Raw genomic sequence first — 17,406 nt, 5'->3', positions numbered from 1 at the left:
CTATTTAAAACACAGTTGTTGTTGACTATTGTATAGCCATTACTTCATTATTACAAAGACAAACATAGACACTATGTAAATGCTTTTTCATATTTTATGCCATAGCCTCAACCAGCACCCATTGATGCAGTATTAGCATTCAGTCACCACAATGAGAAGGAACACAACAAAAAAGCTAAAGCTGCACAGCGCAGAACGAGGCTCGGATAGTGAATGAGACTGAATGACTTTCACAAATGTGAGCTGACAGACAGACTCATTCCCCCGCTCACCACTGTCTACTATTGATCCAGATGGCCGTTCACAGAAACAACTATCTTCCAGTATACATTTATCAACAATGCATGCCAGGAAACTGTTGTTAAACACACTAATAGCACTGGTCCCTGCTGTGATCACTATGGATTTTGGCAGTACAATTACAGGATGAATTAACTGTTGAGAGTATACAAGGCATACAGCCCAGTCCAGGTTGTTTATTTCTACGTATAAGTAATGGAAACTATATTAATGAAGTTGTATGAAGACATATGATACATGTGTCACTTCTATTGAGTCATACAATTTTATCCAACCTGAGCTGGATAAGACATTGTAGGTTCTCAGTCTTTCATATCCTCTTAAAAGAATACAAGAAAGCTTCTTATGTACGTACATTAAGCCCCCTGTGTTAGTCTAAACAAGATCAGGAAGGTAGCTTCTATAAAGGTAGTCTGTGGGAAATGATGCAGAAAATGGCCTCTGTGATTTGTGGTTGCATTTTGACCGTCTCTGAGGTCCTCTTATACTCATTAATCCTGAGCCTGCAGTGGCACATTGCTGGTAGAGAAATGAGGAAATCAGTGCACATTAAACATTTCCTATATCAACAGAGCTGACATATGGAGCTCTGTCTAACAAGGATGAGAGACTTCCAATAAGAGAGCAGTTAATAAAATTAGATAACATGCCAATCATAGAGGTGTAACGGTACACAAAATTCACGGTCCGGTATGTTCCTCAGTTTTGGGGGCACGGTTTGGTACAGCAGAAAAAAAACAGAAAGGAAGAAAATGATATTTTGCTCCTTTATTTTTAAAAATATAAACATTCAACAATGGCTCATTGGCCGTAACTATTACTGAAACTGTTCAGTTGTGCTGCAGTGGAAAAGGAAAACAACCTTTCTGTTTCCTGCAAGGAGTCAGGACACAATGGTTTTATGGTGATTTGTGGTCATTCAGAACTGGTTCTTATGACATGCTGTCTGACCATGTCAGAAATTAAATGTGTTTATAGTTGTTCCGAATGGCTTCACTCAAAGGCGACCGTCACAGGGAGGGGAGGGGGATGAGGAGATGCGATATCATTTAAATACGGGGACAATAGCACATATCTTAATAATAATGACAGCAGCAACACTTAATGAGCATGGGTAACCAGGGTAACTTGGCTAAGCCAGCGAGCATACATCCATGAGCATGCTACTTGCATGCTACAGCTAAGTGGTGCACTGCCAAAACGTTCTGGGTGGAACTCTAGTGCTAGAATTATTGTTTAGTAAGTGGACTATTAAACTATTTTGACAGTAAACGTTTGGGTCACGGAGCATACCGAACCAAGGACAGTCATGTACAGAACTGAACATCCTGTACCGAACGGTTTGAGACGAATACATGAGCTGTTACACCCCTAGACAATCATAAAACACATGTTGTTGTCCAATGGTTCAAAAAGCCTTTAATAATAAAGAAGAGTGAGTAAATATTGCATGAGTAATACACATTAGTTAGTTACACATTATTTACACATCAGTGTTTTTCTACATACGGTTTTAGGCAGACATGGGCTGTCAAAAGAGTTTGAATGCCCTAAGGCCAGAATCATGAGCCTGATCTTTGATCTCTATGTGATGGTTGGATGAACACCATTTTACAGGCAGGCGCAACAATAACAGAACGGCGGGGAGATGCCAGAGCCAGCTGTGCATGGGCACAAACACAGTCTTGTTGTAATAGAAGTGAATACTGAGACTAAATTAATGATTAGCTAAAGGGGAAAACAGTCTGATCATAAGAGATTAGTTAAATAAGAAGTACCACATTAGGCACAAAACTGTTCAAACCAGAATTGTGAGGGGAGAGAGTGCTGTACTTTGAAAACTATGTCTTATATTCTATGAGTCTTATAGTCAACAAACCCCATGAAAGGCACCAAACCCATGATGAATTGATCCCACTAACAAGAATTGCCTGTGTAGCCAAAGCTCAATACAGTTTATTCCTCTGTGCCATAGACCTCCACTGTTGTGTCATGAGCATGATGGGCATGGTAGTTTTTTTTGGAGTCGATACAACTACAGTGACCGGCTGTTTTACGCAATTTAAAAAACAAAAAAAAGAAAGACATGATTTACATCTTCTGTTGAAGCTGAGAGCCACAGAAAGGTTAGAGAAGTCACATTTCATGGGATTTGTAGACAATAACAAAAATATAGAATATCAGCCTGCATCCTTTAAATATGTCGCACAAGTGTCAGGAGCCGCACTTAATAATAAACAATACCTGCAGGATGTGTGAAATTCAGTGTGAATGTAGCTCACTAGTATGCGCACTCTGACTCCCAGCACCCTGACAGAGAGATTCAACTCTTCATCTGAATCCCTGTCAGATCCATGAACCCCACATTCAAATAGATAGATAGATAGATAGATAGATAGATAGATAGATAGATAGATATAGATCCCTGAGTACATACATAAAGCTAGGAGAAAATGTGTACAACGTGGCAAAAAAGACATTGTCCAAGATCAATCGAATTGTAAACAAAACCATCTCCCCTCGCTGCTCCAAAATGGCACGAGTAAACACACATTCATATCTTTTTTTCTAACGGCAGAGGATTTCTATCTGCTGTGGGACTGTGAATAATGAATATGGGATTCACTATCGCAGTTTTAAGAGCACACATGCTTCCTGAATGAAAACAGGCACAAACACGCATGCACACAATAACATAACCATACACACACACACACCCGGGTAAGAAGATTCAATGCTAAAGGCAGCACATTATACAGTAAAATATTCTGCAGCAGTCTTGAGTTCCTTCCTCACATCATGTGATCATCGAGAAACTATCTGTCTGCAGTGACATTTACGTGACGGCTGGAATCTGCAGGTACGCTATCACAAAGCCAGTGAATGAAGCTGCTTGTCATGGGGACTGCACACATGCACGTAGCATGTGCATGCATGATGTATACTGCTGCAGTGCAGATGCAGAATGCAATTCTTCCTTTACAAAACAAGCAGTCGATGACTTAATATCTTAGCTATCTAAGGCACTTAAATCTAATCTCTAACTAAATCTAGTTTGTTTTTTTTGCTTTTAGTCTTTTATTTTTTCCTCCTCTTTTCAGCATGACTGCTCCAACTTTTGTCACATCTGATTTCTACCAACACAGCAGCATATAAACTAAGGCCCACTGCCTCCCTGAGTCAGTTTTCTCCATGCACTGTAGTCACATGACAGTTTCCCAAACTCCAGCAGCCTTTTCACTTCAGCAGTGTGCTGCTTCAAGAGCTGGTGGCACACCAGGAGAGTTTGAGGGGTCCCATGGGAATATTATTATCTGAGATATTACAGAGTCATGATTTCCTCTTGAATACAAATGTGTGCAAAACCTGAAGACTCCAGTTATGAATTCATGTATGTTATGATAAAAAAAATGTGTATGAAATCACAGTTTAAAAGCTGCGTATGCATCATATAGACATGTTTAAGTTGCACTGGAGGACATTTGAATTTTTCTACATGCAGCAATAAGCAGGTTCAGTCCCCCACACATCCAGGCCAAATAGGCCGGTCTCAAAGTCCCAAAGCTGATTCAGGCTTTAGATTAACAACTGCTTAACACAGTGACAGTAAACATTGACACATTCAGCACTAAAAAAAATATTGATCTTCATATCTGCACTGCACATGGATCAATCACAAGCAGCGTATCATGTGGGTGTGGACGAGCGGCATCACCAAATGTCATCTTGGAGCTGTGAACGCTACCGTAACGACTTAAATGTACAAACAGGCCTGGAGTCAGGTTAATTGACGCCGATGCTGATGGCAGCAGCTGTGCCCTCTCTGAGGAAAGGGCGACAGCCTGGCATATGCCCGATTTTCTGCTGTTTTCACGGCAGCACTGGCTCATCGCTGGACTCCCCGACGTTGCATAAATTCGTTGCACAGGAGCAGCGGCGTCAATGAAGCGACAATTGAAAACATACACAGCACACGCACACACACGCCGACACGAACGTGATCGAAAGAGGGGGTTAAAAAAGGAAAGAAATACGCGTCTCACTCACCTAGCAATCTTCTCCCCATTTTTTTTCCTCCGCTCCAACCAAGGAACCGCTCCAGCCTTCACTGACGTCACGCAGCCCCTCTCTGCAGCAGAGAGCAGCAGGCCTGCAGAGGACGACCAGGGAGGAGAGACGGAGAGGAGGGAGGAGGAGGAGAGAGAGAGAGAGAGAGAGAGAGAGAGAGAGAGAGAGAGAGAGAGAGGAGGGGGAGAGAGAGAGCGTGAGAGAGAGAGAGGAGAAAGAGAGGGGTGAGAGAGGAGGGAGAGAGAGTGAGAGAGAGAGGAGGGAGGAGAGAGAGAGGAGAAAGAGAGGAGGAGGAGAGAGAGAGGAGGGAGGAGAGAGTGAGAGGAGAGAGAGAGGGGAGAGAAGAGGGAGGGGGAGAGAGAGGAGAAAGAGGAGGGGGGATAGAGGGAGGGGAGAAAGAGGAGAGATAGAGAGGAGAGAGGAGGGAGAGAGACAGAGAGGAGGGCGGAGGAGAGAGAAGAGAGAGAGAGAGAGAGGTGAGAGAGGAGGGAGAGAGAGGAGGGCTGAGAAGGAGAGAGAGAGGAGAGGGAGAGAGAGTGAGAGAGAGAGGAGGGAGGAGAGAGTGAGAGGAGAGAGGAGAAAGAGAGGAGGAGGAGAGAGAGAGGAGGGAGGGGGAGAGAGAGAGGAGAAAGAGGAGGGGGAGAGAGGAGAGAGAGAGAGGTGAGAGAAGAGGGAGAGACAGACAGAGGAGAGAGAGAGAATTTTATAATTTCCAAATTCCAATTAAAATCTGTCTTAAAATATTTCATATTTTATCCAGCCCGTTACGCTGTATGGTCGTGACGTCTGGGGTCCAGTCAGTCATCATAGTTATACCTGCTGGGACAAACATCCAACAGAATCTTTACATGCAGAATTTTGCAGAAACAATTTACATGTACACTGAAAAACACCAACAAATGTAGAGCAGAATTAGACAGATACTCAGTGATAAATAACATTCAAAAGAGAGAGACTCAAATATTTTAATCAACTGAAATCCAGCCTCATAAACACCCTCCACTCCAAAACCCTCCAAACCCCAAGAGCTGAGCCCAGAAAAGAGTCCCCTATGTCAGCTGGTGCTGAGACTAACTGCCCCCTCTCAGACACACTCTGTCCAGTCTCACACCAACACTGCTTTCCAGAAACCCATCAGACTAAACCAAATTATAACACAATGTAATGAAACCTATCTGGAACATTGTAAAGAAGAAACTAAAAAGCCAAAGTAGATTAGAATGTTATCTGGCCCTAAAAAAGAGATTATGAATTGGCAGAATATCTCTCTACTGTCAGAGATAGAAAGCAGAGACAGATCCTAACCAAGTACAGGCTCAGTGACCACAAATTGGCAATCGTAAAAGGACGACATAAAAAAATCATGGCAACCAAAAGAAAACAGAATATGTGGTCACTGTACGACAGATGAAGCTGAGACAGAGATGCACTTCCTCCCACAATGTAAAACATTCAATGAAACAAGGAACATTTACTTTAACAAGTTCGACTCTGTAATTTCAGATTTCAAAGAGATTAATGACCTCTCAAAGTTTGATATACTCCTAGTAGAAGGAGACAGGGCTTATCTTACTGCCCAGTATGTATCAACATGCCACAACCTGAGGGACAGTGAATGACCTTGACACACACACACACACAAATACATGCATAGGATATACTGTATATATATATATATAATTAATATACATCAGTCTTAATGTTGTGTTAATGTTATTTTGCTTCATTGATTCTTGATGCTTTGGCAGTATTGTTGTCGTGACATTCATGCCAACTTTGAATTTGAATGCTTGAACAAATGCAAAAACATGAATCACAAAAAAAAAAAAAAAATCATCATCCCTCCCATCCTCAGATGAAGAGGAGGATACTGTACCTGCGAGGCTGTGGGTGTGAAGATTACTTACCACTCTTAGCTGTTTTTTGATGTTTATATGGAGATGTTTTTGATACATTGTATAACCTAATCTATTTATCAAATGTATTGTGATTTTCTAATGTGATTTTCAAACTTGCTCCTTCTACAGTTTGTAAATGTGATTGAGGACACTCCTCCCCATGATAGAGCAAACCTGTGTTCCTATAATATCTTTTGAGTTGTCACATCCCTCAATACCCTGAGGAGGACTGTCATGTCAAAACGTTGGTAACTTAATAAAGTATTCTTGCATTGTGGCTACGAGTGTGCGACTACCTTCCTTCGTGCGTGTACTTTCATCGTGGTCTGCACCTCTCCAACACTGATGTGTGTTCTTCTTCTCTCCCAGACTACTTAGCACACACAGGAGAGACAGAGAGACAGACAGACAGAAAGAATATCCCATTCATCCAGCTCAGCATTGCAAGCTGTTAAGCCAGTTTGGTCCAGCCAGCTGCTGCCTGACTCCGTGAATCAATCGACATCAAGTAAAGGAGGGATTGTGAAACATCGTCCTGGCGTCACAGCTTTTACTATTTGGGATCCTGTCAGTCACCAAACCAGTATGTTTCACAGTCTGTCTTCATTCAAAGAGGTACATTCAGTTAAATTTTAGTATTAGTGTTGTTTTAATCACTCAAGTACTGTACTTAAGTAAAGTTTTGAGGTATTTGTACTGTATTTAAGTATTTCCATGTCTTGTTCACTGCATTTCAGAGGGAATCTTTTTACTCCAATACATATATTTACTTGTGTGTAAGTTGGGTGGAGTTATGATGGGAATAACATGATGTCATCAAACTGTGTGCCCTAAAAAGAATGAAATCAGGTCTAACAACACAGAAGGGTGAGGAAGATGCCAACAAAAGCATTGTTTGTACACGCCCACACTGTCCTGAGAGGAGGTATAACTAGGCAACATGAGTGAAAACACTTGTTTCATACAAATATATACATATATATATTATCACTTTATAATATATGTTGCATTACTATTAATTATGTTATCAAACAGTATAATAGTTAGAATTTTCTCTGCCTAGACCAGCTACAACATTAAAATGTAGCTTATACTTAAATGTATGTGCTGCAACAAATCAGTGCTACAAATACTTCTGAATACTCACTCTGCATAATAAATACTTTTGCTTTTGATACTCTAAGCATTTTTTTCTGATGATGCTTACGTACTTTTAGTTAAATAATATTTTAAATGCAAGACTTGCACTTGTGACAGAGCATTTTTACACTGTAGTATTGCTACTTTTACTTAGGTAAAGAACCTGAATATTTCTTACACCACTGGTTTTGAATAACTTTAAGTTTGTTTAGAGAACAGGACACTTTCAAACTATTTCATTTTTGCTGAACAACAGCCACTGTAGCCACAAGTGACTACTATAACAGTACCACAAATACAGAAGAGTCTTCAAATCAACAAACTGTCAGCTACACAGTAATAAAGTTTACTGACATTAGTCATTGAAGGCTACTGATCATACCAGACCATGTAAGGCTGTAGCAGCATATGCACTGAATTGAACAAGGGTGCATTTTATTGCTTATAGATTTATTCATTATTTTGCCTTTCAAAAGTTACATGGTCTCATTCTGATTTGAGCAGCTGTATAAATATAATGTAGATCAATACAATAGTCCCATAATGAGCAGTACTGTGTCGTAGTGAATCTTGTAATGTTCTGTTTTTGTTGTTGGTGAAGTTGAAACAATTAGTCGGTTATTAGCTGATTGACAGAAAACGATTCTGTAAATATTAGGATAATCCATTCATCTTCAAAGTCAAATTTCAAGCATAAATGTCAAATATTCTCCAGTTCCAGCAGCTTCTCCAATGTGAAGATTTCCTGTATTACCAACCAGACAAAGTGGGCAACATCCCAGGCAAGTACACTATGTGTCAGATGCTTTTTGGTCATTTTATTACATGAAAATTTGTTTGGGACGTACAGAAAATGAAGAAAAACGTTGTGAAGCTGCCGTTTACACTGAGCTTTGTACATTGTACTCGATGGGATAACTTGGATGCAACAGGTCCCAACAGATATCGTGGCCAAACAGTAACCAAACAGGTTAATCTGACCATTATTTTATATCATTCTAAAATGAATATTTTTTGTTTTTTGACTGTTGGTCAAACATAATGAACAGTTTGAGAATGTAACCTTAGGCTCCGGGAAACTGTGATGGATAATATTTAGTATTTCCGGATGTTTAATAGACCAAATGATGAATTGATTAATCAGGAAAATAATTGTCAAGTTAATTGCCAATAAAAATAATGGTTAGATTCATTGAAGAGAGATGTTGCTCAGGCTCACATAGGTCTTGTCTTCAGTATCGTTTCTGGGAATTTGGGCGTTTTAAAGGCAATTAGAGGCAATTATTAAATTTGACTCTTTCAGGCCAAAAACATAAATTGAAATGAATGTTTTGTATTTCTTCACAAGAAATGTATCACTGGAATTGTGGGGAAGGCTTAGAAACCAAATTTAGACAATTGTACAGGGTGATATGGGGACTTTGGACTCTTGACTTCAATATTTCTAAAATCCTGGCTACAGCCTTGGTTTTGCTGTAGCTTCTTGTGGTGTACTGGACTGTGGCAAATAATTATCACGGATTGAATCAACATATATTTATAACAGTTATTGTATTCAATAAGTTTAGATTTTATAGGAGGTCATCTTAATATGTTCATTGTTTCGTTGTAGATTTCACACATTTCTCCATCTATAATAATTAGTTGCTGTCATATGAACTGCAAACACTTTTTCAGATATGGTATCAGCAGTTTATTGTGTGTCTGTATCTGTTTGTTGGCCCTTGACATCAGAGAGTTTGAGAACATGTGGGATCTTTGTATGCAGGGTGTGTGCTATGTGTGTCATGGTGAGGGTCGTAACTCTTGCAACTAATCATACGGTAAGCTGCTATGTGGTGACAGAAAACAGAAGAAAATAGAAAAAAAGGCTACACAACTAGAAATCAGCTCCTGGTGTTTTACTTACAACGGATGTTTTGGTCCCATGCGTCATGGCTCAGGCATGTTTTTAACTGTGTTTTTACAGCGATGAGTATTTGCCTTTGTCATGTACTTTTAGCATTTATCAGTTTAAATTTAATTCACTTGCTGCTATGATCGTAACTGTATTTTCACTGGATAGACTTGTGGTTTGCTAAAGTAATGTTACATTTGGGATTTAAGCAACCAGCCTCCCAATGAGCCAAACCTTAATACAGGCTGCATAATGTGCCTGGAAGATAACTTAAGTTGTTATTGCAAAGATCTCAAACTGCTTGAAACAACTAAAACTTTTTACACAGTAAATTTAATTAAGGTTTGATGTTGTGAAATGCTAAAGATCAAGTAAGCTGAGTACTTGTTATTAAGATGTTTTGGGCCCATTTAAAAGCCTCAGGATAGGATAGGAGAATCAACATATCAGGTTTATTTATTTAGCTTTTAAATCAATCTAACAATGGCAAAAAAGTTAAACATGCAGGAATCAGAGGTCAGGTTGAAAACACAGAATTAAATAAGTGAGAGGAAACTCAAAATGTGTGTGTGTGTGTGTTTGAGATATACAGTAGATTGAGAAAGAGAGCATGAGCAGCCCCAGAAATCCCATTTAGGAGCTCAAGCACCACTTACTGGTAAAAGAAGGGAAGTACACAATTTTCTAAAATACTATAAAATCTCCCTCAACCAGAGTCCAGTAAATCAGATTTATTAAGGACCATCAGGGGCCTTTTCAGTCAATTCAATTCAATGAACACACAACTGTTTGTTACAAAGCACATATCCGAAACTCTTTTTTAGATTCATTATGTAAACTGACATCAATTTTGTTGAAAAAGACAGAAAACTCATTCTACAGAGCAGAGCTATTATCATCAATCATAAATCGAACAGCTAAAAAACCTCATTACCATTTACACAACAACATGTGCCATAATTACAGTTTTCAACAAAAAATGACACAAGTACAATGAATTTGTCACCTGCAACAACAGACAATAAACCTTTTTATTACGGTGTCCTGGATGCCAAAAGGACCGATTCAAATATAATCCAAATTTTTCACTGCGCAGTGATGTCTAATATATAAACTGAGGGTTAACATTGAAAATGCCATTAAAGCCTTTTATCCTTTTTGTCTTGTGGTGTTTTCTACTCAACTTAAAATTATTCTGAGCCAGTATGCAGAACATTAAGGTGTCAAATAGGCCATAATTCATCACACTCCAGCGACTGTCAAATTATTCATGCCAAATGTCAACATTCTCCTCACTCATTTTTTTTTCCCACTGATTTTCCCAGTGAAACTTGCAAAAGACCAAAGATACAGTATGTTCTTTATAGTCTGTGAGTATTCAGTTCAAAGCTTTTTTCTGTCTTGTCTGGTATGTGTAGCTGAATTATGTCCACATATTCATAATTTACTGTATTCACAGGACAAACAATCACAATAACTACATCTTATGTTGTCTCCTTGTTGCTGTTGACTCTGTTTTGACATTTTGTTATTTATTTGTTTATTCATTCCTATATGTGATTACCCAAGTCATTTGTGATTTTTATTATTCATAATCTTCTTAACTATTAGTGCCACTGTTCAACACAGCTGAAAAAAGATCATTAATGCCGTAATTAGCAAATACACAAGATCAATACTGCACATGTAATTTTAATATAATTATACTGACTGATTAAGCGTAAATGGTTTTTTAAACCTTTGTCTGCTTTGTTTTTTACTACATTTATCAAACCTCACAACAGCCATTCAGCAGTGCTTTTCACCGATTTATGAGCAGTCAAAGAGATTTTATTCTACCTTGTTTCAGGCCTACAATGTGTCTCTCAGCTGTTCTAAAGTCACTGTATATCAGTATGTATCCAGGAATTGCTTAATTAAAAGAGGAGTCATGGGTAGAAACTAATTCCATGACAAAATAAAGATTAACTGATTGAAAATGGTTTATGATGCCAAAATAGCCTTTTTTAATTGTTCATGTGAATTGTAATTGTACAACACTTATTATGGTCAGCTGACTTGACATTGGGTGCTAAGTATTAACTGAACAATAAGCCAGTCTTCCCATTGCACATAGCTATATTCTCTAATATATCTTTGAGACTTTCCTGTGTTTCACAGTAACAGCTGACACCTTAAGCCTGTTTCTTGAAAAAAAAGTACCCCTCTCATAATTAAAAAAAAGTTTTAAAAAAAAATCCAAACCTGTTACATCAATCTCTACCCCTCTACGCCCTCTACATGCTGCACTTATCCAGTCATGACAGGAAAAGACTGACACACAAAAGCTTAAAAACTCTATCCCTCGGGAGATTTTGATAGGATGAATATGATGCTGGGCCGTGTTCTCGTTCTCACGTCAAAAACCGTGGCAAATTTAGACCGAACACCTTTATCCATCCCTCCTTATTCATATTTATGAGAAGTGACTGACAAACTCATTGTCGGGTAATTACAGTGTGGTGAACCTTCATTGTCTTTAGATTGGTAGAGACTGAGACATGCTGTGCTTTGGCTTGCTGCACTAATGCAAACCCCTTCCATGTAGATATTATTAGTCACTGTTTGCTTAGCAACCACAACACATGTCTGACATTTTTGCACGACGAAAACGTTTTGGTTTTTTTTGTTGTTTTTTTCCCAGAGTTTATTTTATTTTGGCTTTGAGGATGTAAAAAAAAAAAGAAATATTGAACGGTTGAAAAGAGAGAAGCAAAGTTTTTTATGGTTGTTATGTATGAAACTCTGTATTTAGTATGTTGAAGTGATTTGTTTTTCAGGACATTGAACAGTGATGTCAACACTGAATGTGACACAAACATGCAGAAGCCATTGTAATCACATTAAATGAATCATAGAGAGGCAAGTATTTCATTTTGGGGACACCTTACTTACCTCTTTGTGTAACTATTACTGCATTCTCAAAAGAAATGAGCTTGTCCTTAAGATTAATTTAATTCCAAAGGCCATGTTAGACAAAATAACCCACACCTAAACACATCAATAAGCTGTGGCTGTATAGCAACAGCAATATATCAACATAACAGAGACAGAACGCAGCTGAAGCTTTAAACAGCAGGGGGCACCAGTAATATGCAGGGAATAAATGATGAACAATATCACAGTTACTGAGAGAAATATTTTTAGTTTTAGTCATCAGAACCCCCCAAAAAATCTGCGTTGTGTCTTGTGTGATTGTTAAAGGTAAATATTTTCCTTATTTCTGAAATCAGACATCTTTAATGTTCAAAAATGATTTGATTCATACTGAAATAACTATATAGGATTTCTCTGCCATACTAATTCCTTGCAAAAGGATGTAGTAGACGAGTCTTTTCACAAAGAGACCACACACAGGGCTAAATGACAGCCAGCCTTGCTTCCTCAAAGCATGAAGAATTCTTGCTGCATCAGTGAGTCAAATGGGCTTTTGCCTTCTGTTAACACTCAGGATAACACAATAATAGAACAACATACCAGCCTGTGGGGGATCAGCCAATATCAATATATCACCTCAAGTGCCAATTATACTATAAAATGATCAAATGTGATGAAACTATGGCTAACAGCGTGAAAATCATTATCACATTCACTGCACAACAATGCAACTGTAAGTGTGCAGTTTATTATCAAGCAGTCCAGTTATGAAAATGAGAATGTGTACTGAGACTCTGGGGTTAGAGGCCAAACAGCAGATACATATAAAACATTTGGAAATCACTTTAACATTTGTTCAAGCAATCTTGGCAAACACTGCTGCCATTACTTACAGTCTGCACTCATTTACCCGCTGATACAAATTTTACTCAATGGTGAGGTTTGGTCCAAGGGCCATCAAATAGTTTGCTGCAGACAGTGCCAGCTTTTCATTTTCATAAAATATCAAATTTGTAAATAGATGTTGTGTTGGCCGGCTGCATGAATTTATTTGTGGAATTAAAATGCAACATGCGAGCAAACATGAGGCGTGTTAAAAAGTCAAGTTTACCTTGTTGAGCGCTGTGATTTGTTTGCACTGTGGTCCTTGAACCATTAAAGCAGCCAGGAAACACATACAGATACATCTAACAGCAAATACTGAATTTAATAAAGTGCAGTCATTGAAAGGGAAATGCACTGCTCTTCTATTTATACATTTTACATTGCAGTGGCTTATTTTGTGTCTGCAGGATATTCAAGCAAATGTAACACCTGTTTTGTCAGACAAACACAAAAAACAGAATACTTTAAAATGTTTCATCTTTTGTGTAAACTGCCACAACAATGACATTTTTATTAGTGCAATGTACAGCTGGTATCTTCACAGGAAGGACCACAGAGTGCAGTCTGTAATCGTGAAAATGGAGAAATAATGATGGACAGAGGCTTTTGTGTTGCAGACATTCTAGTGTAAGCATAGCCACTGTTGAAACGATTTCTGAATGGAAACATTAACGTCCCGATATAGTAATACACAGGTCTTACAGCAAACCCCATGTATCACAATGACAACGATTATCCAGATCTCTGCATTCTTAGCTTGAGCCATGGATGTTGCCATAGTAACACGAGTATGTCTTATCAAGTATGGCCCTTGTGATTTTTCACTGCAACTTATTTAGGCTGTTCACTGTAGGTATGACAACAGGCTATTGAGTTGTTGCATTCATTTCCATGTTAATGGAGTTAACAGCCATTGTGTGTTAGCTTAACCTTTGATCTTGCCTTGTCAAATTGTTGTCAGCTAATATTAAATTAGGCTAGTAATAGAGGCTTTTTATGTAAATGATGTAAAATGCTTTAAAACTATAAATAGGCATAATTCAGCTGAGAGCTGATATGATGGTTCGTGTTATCAAAACATTTTTGCTGCGTTTTAATGATCAGATTGTAAAAAGCCATTTATGATACAGGATATTCAGAGGTGCTGATGTTGAATGTTAATCTTATTCATCATAATCACAGTGTATTTTTTTGGATTTAATACTATAATGGCTCAGAATGCACAGAGCAAATATCTGCAGGTTTTTTTTTTTTTTTGCAAATCAAGCTGGAACCTCATGTTGAAGCATTAGTCACATAATTTACACCAAAATTCTATGTAAATATAAGTGAAACCGGTGGCTCTGTGTCACCCGTCTGGAGAAACACCGCACTTTAATCTCTGCAGCATTTTGCTTGCATAGCATAACGACAAATTGCAGATTTTATTTGAACTTGGTAGTCACTTTGTAGCTCCGACTCGTCACACGCTTGCGCTTCCTCCCTCGTTGAAAATAATGAGGCTGTTTGATGTGAGACCACTATGAGCCGTAATGAGAGGAGTAGACTGTTCAGGTCACATGAAAGCTCTTCAGTCCATTTGGACCATAAGCGGCCATTACGGTGCGGGACCGAGACACCATGGAGGTCTACTGACTTTATGAAGGGGTACAGGTTTTAATGATGGAGGCAACAGCTAAATCTGTCACCCTTTTAACTTCACATTGGAAGGAGGGAGTAAATATTCCAGAGGTGTTAAACACGGGGAGACCTACAACATTCAAGGGCATGCTGAATGGGCCACATGCACAGAAACATGGCCACATTAAAAAATGACAGCACAGGGACTGTAGGAGAACACAAATGAAGAGAATCTGCCACATAAATTAAAGTCCTTGATTGTACCAGCTCTGCGACTGTTTAAGTGATTGTTCAACTTCAATCATACTTCTGTATTCGTTCATAATGATAATTTCTTTGAGGGTTATTCTTTGTTTAAAAAAAAAAATACAGTTTTCACGACCCACAAAGTGATGAGTCCATAAATGATCTTTTTTCTTGTCCAGAGGCAGGAAGCAGCACATCTACCTCTCATCATATCAATCTCTTCCTCCTTCACAAGACGCCACTGTCAGTGGTGCCAGAAGAGACACAAACAGAGAGAGTGGATGAGTAGGAGGAAGGAGAGGCTGATGGTGATGGAAGGATCAGCATCTCTTCATTTATCTGCGGGACGATAGAGGAAGAGCCCCAGCTGAGATGGGGTTAATATTTCTCCAGCCTAAGTTCTGGGGAACATTGTGATTTGTCACCTCAGTAGCACAGTGAGCCCTAATACCAAGAATCTAGTTAATGGTTAGACACAGCATCCTGCCACTGGGCACCATTTTGGCTCCATAACAAAGGAAGAACTGCCTCAGCCACCGAGTGCTGCGGAGAACCGGGGCACCCTGTCACTATCTGTCTCCCCAAAGATGGCAGTTCCTGATCAGTTAATAGCTAACGGACATGTGGATGCATCAATCCTGAGGAGTGACAAGGAGTATAAATGCACAAATACACAGACCGTGGGAGCCCAACGCTGATGCTGTAAACATATCTTGTTAGCAGGAAGCAGACCCTATGCCACCGCAGCATTGACTGACAGGATCCCAGATGACTAACAACAACAGCACAGGACTTTTTTTTTCCTTCTTCTATTTCCTAACTAAGCATCTGTGATGCTGATTCCCAAACGCTGAAATTAGCATTATTACCTTTATTCATTCTTTGCAGGAAACTTAATGTAGGAAAGTAATTTATTAGAAAGCAAAAATAAATAAATATTTGCACCTTTGACAAAAAAAGCAGAGGATTGTGAAAGTATGACTTTATACATTGCCTTTTATGTACTGTTCTAGTATTTTATATATTTTTCTTGTCTGCTACAGTATGATTAACAATTTTAAGTCCCGCAAACACTGCTCAGTTTCTCCATTTCCAGCTTTACATGGCCATACCATACTCTCCAAAGCAACAAAGGCAATTACAAAAACTACAACCTAACTCACATTTGTTAATTCACATGGTGATTGCTTACAACACAAGACAAGGGAATTTAGGCAGTGAGAGAAAGTGTTTTGATTTTTAAATGTGTACTGCTGATCTGACTCATACATATGAAAGCCCAATTTAAAGCGGCAAGAATCGGAGGGGGGGTGGGCTTGGGGGAGGACGAAACATGTCTCTTTAGGTTTCCAACACTCTACAGGTTTGAGATCAGAGACATCTTCCGTCTGATATATGGCCTGAGCTTTTAGGCTTGGGAAACATACTCTACCGTATACGCCCCTCTGTGACCCCAGCATGGCTCCTATACACTCAGACAGGGAGAGACGTCACTCTCTGTGCCCTCCCCACTGTGAAAGTGACAGTTCATCACCTGCTAAAAGCCACTGGGAGGAGGGGGGGGGGGGGGGGGGGGGGGGGTTAGGACTGGCCATTATGCACTACTGAGGAGGAACAGTAAGGAATAAGGAGGGGAGGGGATCGTGGGATGCTACAGCTCTGCTATGTAGCTAATCAGAGGGGGTACAAGCAGCCAGCACAAGCACGGCTGACTGAAGAGTAGAGATCTTTTCATTAGTGTGCAGCAGCATCACAGCATATTCCTACTGACCCACATGGAAACAAATAGTGCAGAGTACATTTACTCAAGTCTGTTACTTTATACCTATATTCCACTATATTTCAGAGGCATAGTTTGTACATATACTACACTGATTTAGCAGCAGTATTTACTAATTATATTGCAGATTTCACATGTGAAACATATGATGCAATGTTACATGTTAAAATACCAACCAGTATACAAAGTACTTACACTCAGACCACCTCAACCATTTACAACATTATAAATGAGTGTATATGTTGGTGAATCAGTAGTAATAATCCAATTTATAATAATTTAAAGGCCCTCAAAACGGCTTCTTACTCTGAGTGTCTGAGTCCTACATAAACACACTATTTTCTGACAAAGTTGGAACAGTTTTGGTTATTTTGACATGAGAGATTTCTGTGTTTGTGTTTTTGTCCTGTCTGTGCTTTTCTCACTGATTTGAAGTTGTATTGTTACTTATTTTGTCAGTAATATTAAAACATTTTCGGGGGCTTTGACCCTCTAAAAGGGCCTATTCTGCAAAATGTCTACAGTAATGCTTTACTAAATGTACTTGGTACATTTTGCTGATAATACTCATGTGCTTTTACTGAAGTAGATTTTTTAATGCAGGACTTGTAATGGAGTATTTTTACAGTGCAGTATTTCTTCTTTTACTCAACTTA

The 17,406-nt window shown here is 39.0% G+C and overlaps 1 protein-coding gene across 1 annotated transcript in view; it reads right to left on the bottom strand.

Annotated features, from left to right (window-relative positions):
- fbxo41 (F-box protein 41) overlaps positions 1 to 4,468 on the bottom strand; it is a 57,222-nt gene extending 52,754 nt beyond the window's left edge. The window contains exon 1 of the mRNA XM_042396990.1: positions 4,348 to 4,468. The gene's annotated coding sequence lies outside the window, so the exon portion shown is untranslated. The remainder of the gene's footprint in view (positions 1 to 4,347) is intronic.
- Between the last annotated feature and the right edge of the window lie 12,938 nt (positions 4,469 to 17,406).

Source organism: Thunnus maccoyii, chromosome 2, assembly GCF_910596095.1.
Source record: "Thunnus maccoyii chromosome 2, fThuMac1.1, whole genome shotgun sequence".
NCBI classification, from domain to species: domain Eukaryota; kingdom Metazoa; phylum Chordata; class Actinopteri; order Scombriformes; family Scombridae; genus Thunnus; species Thunnus maccoyii.
Note: the sequence above shows the minus strand (reverse complement) of the source record. Positions and strands in the feature narration are given on the sequence as shown.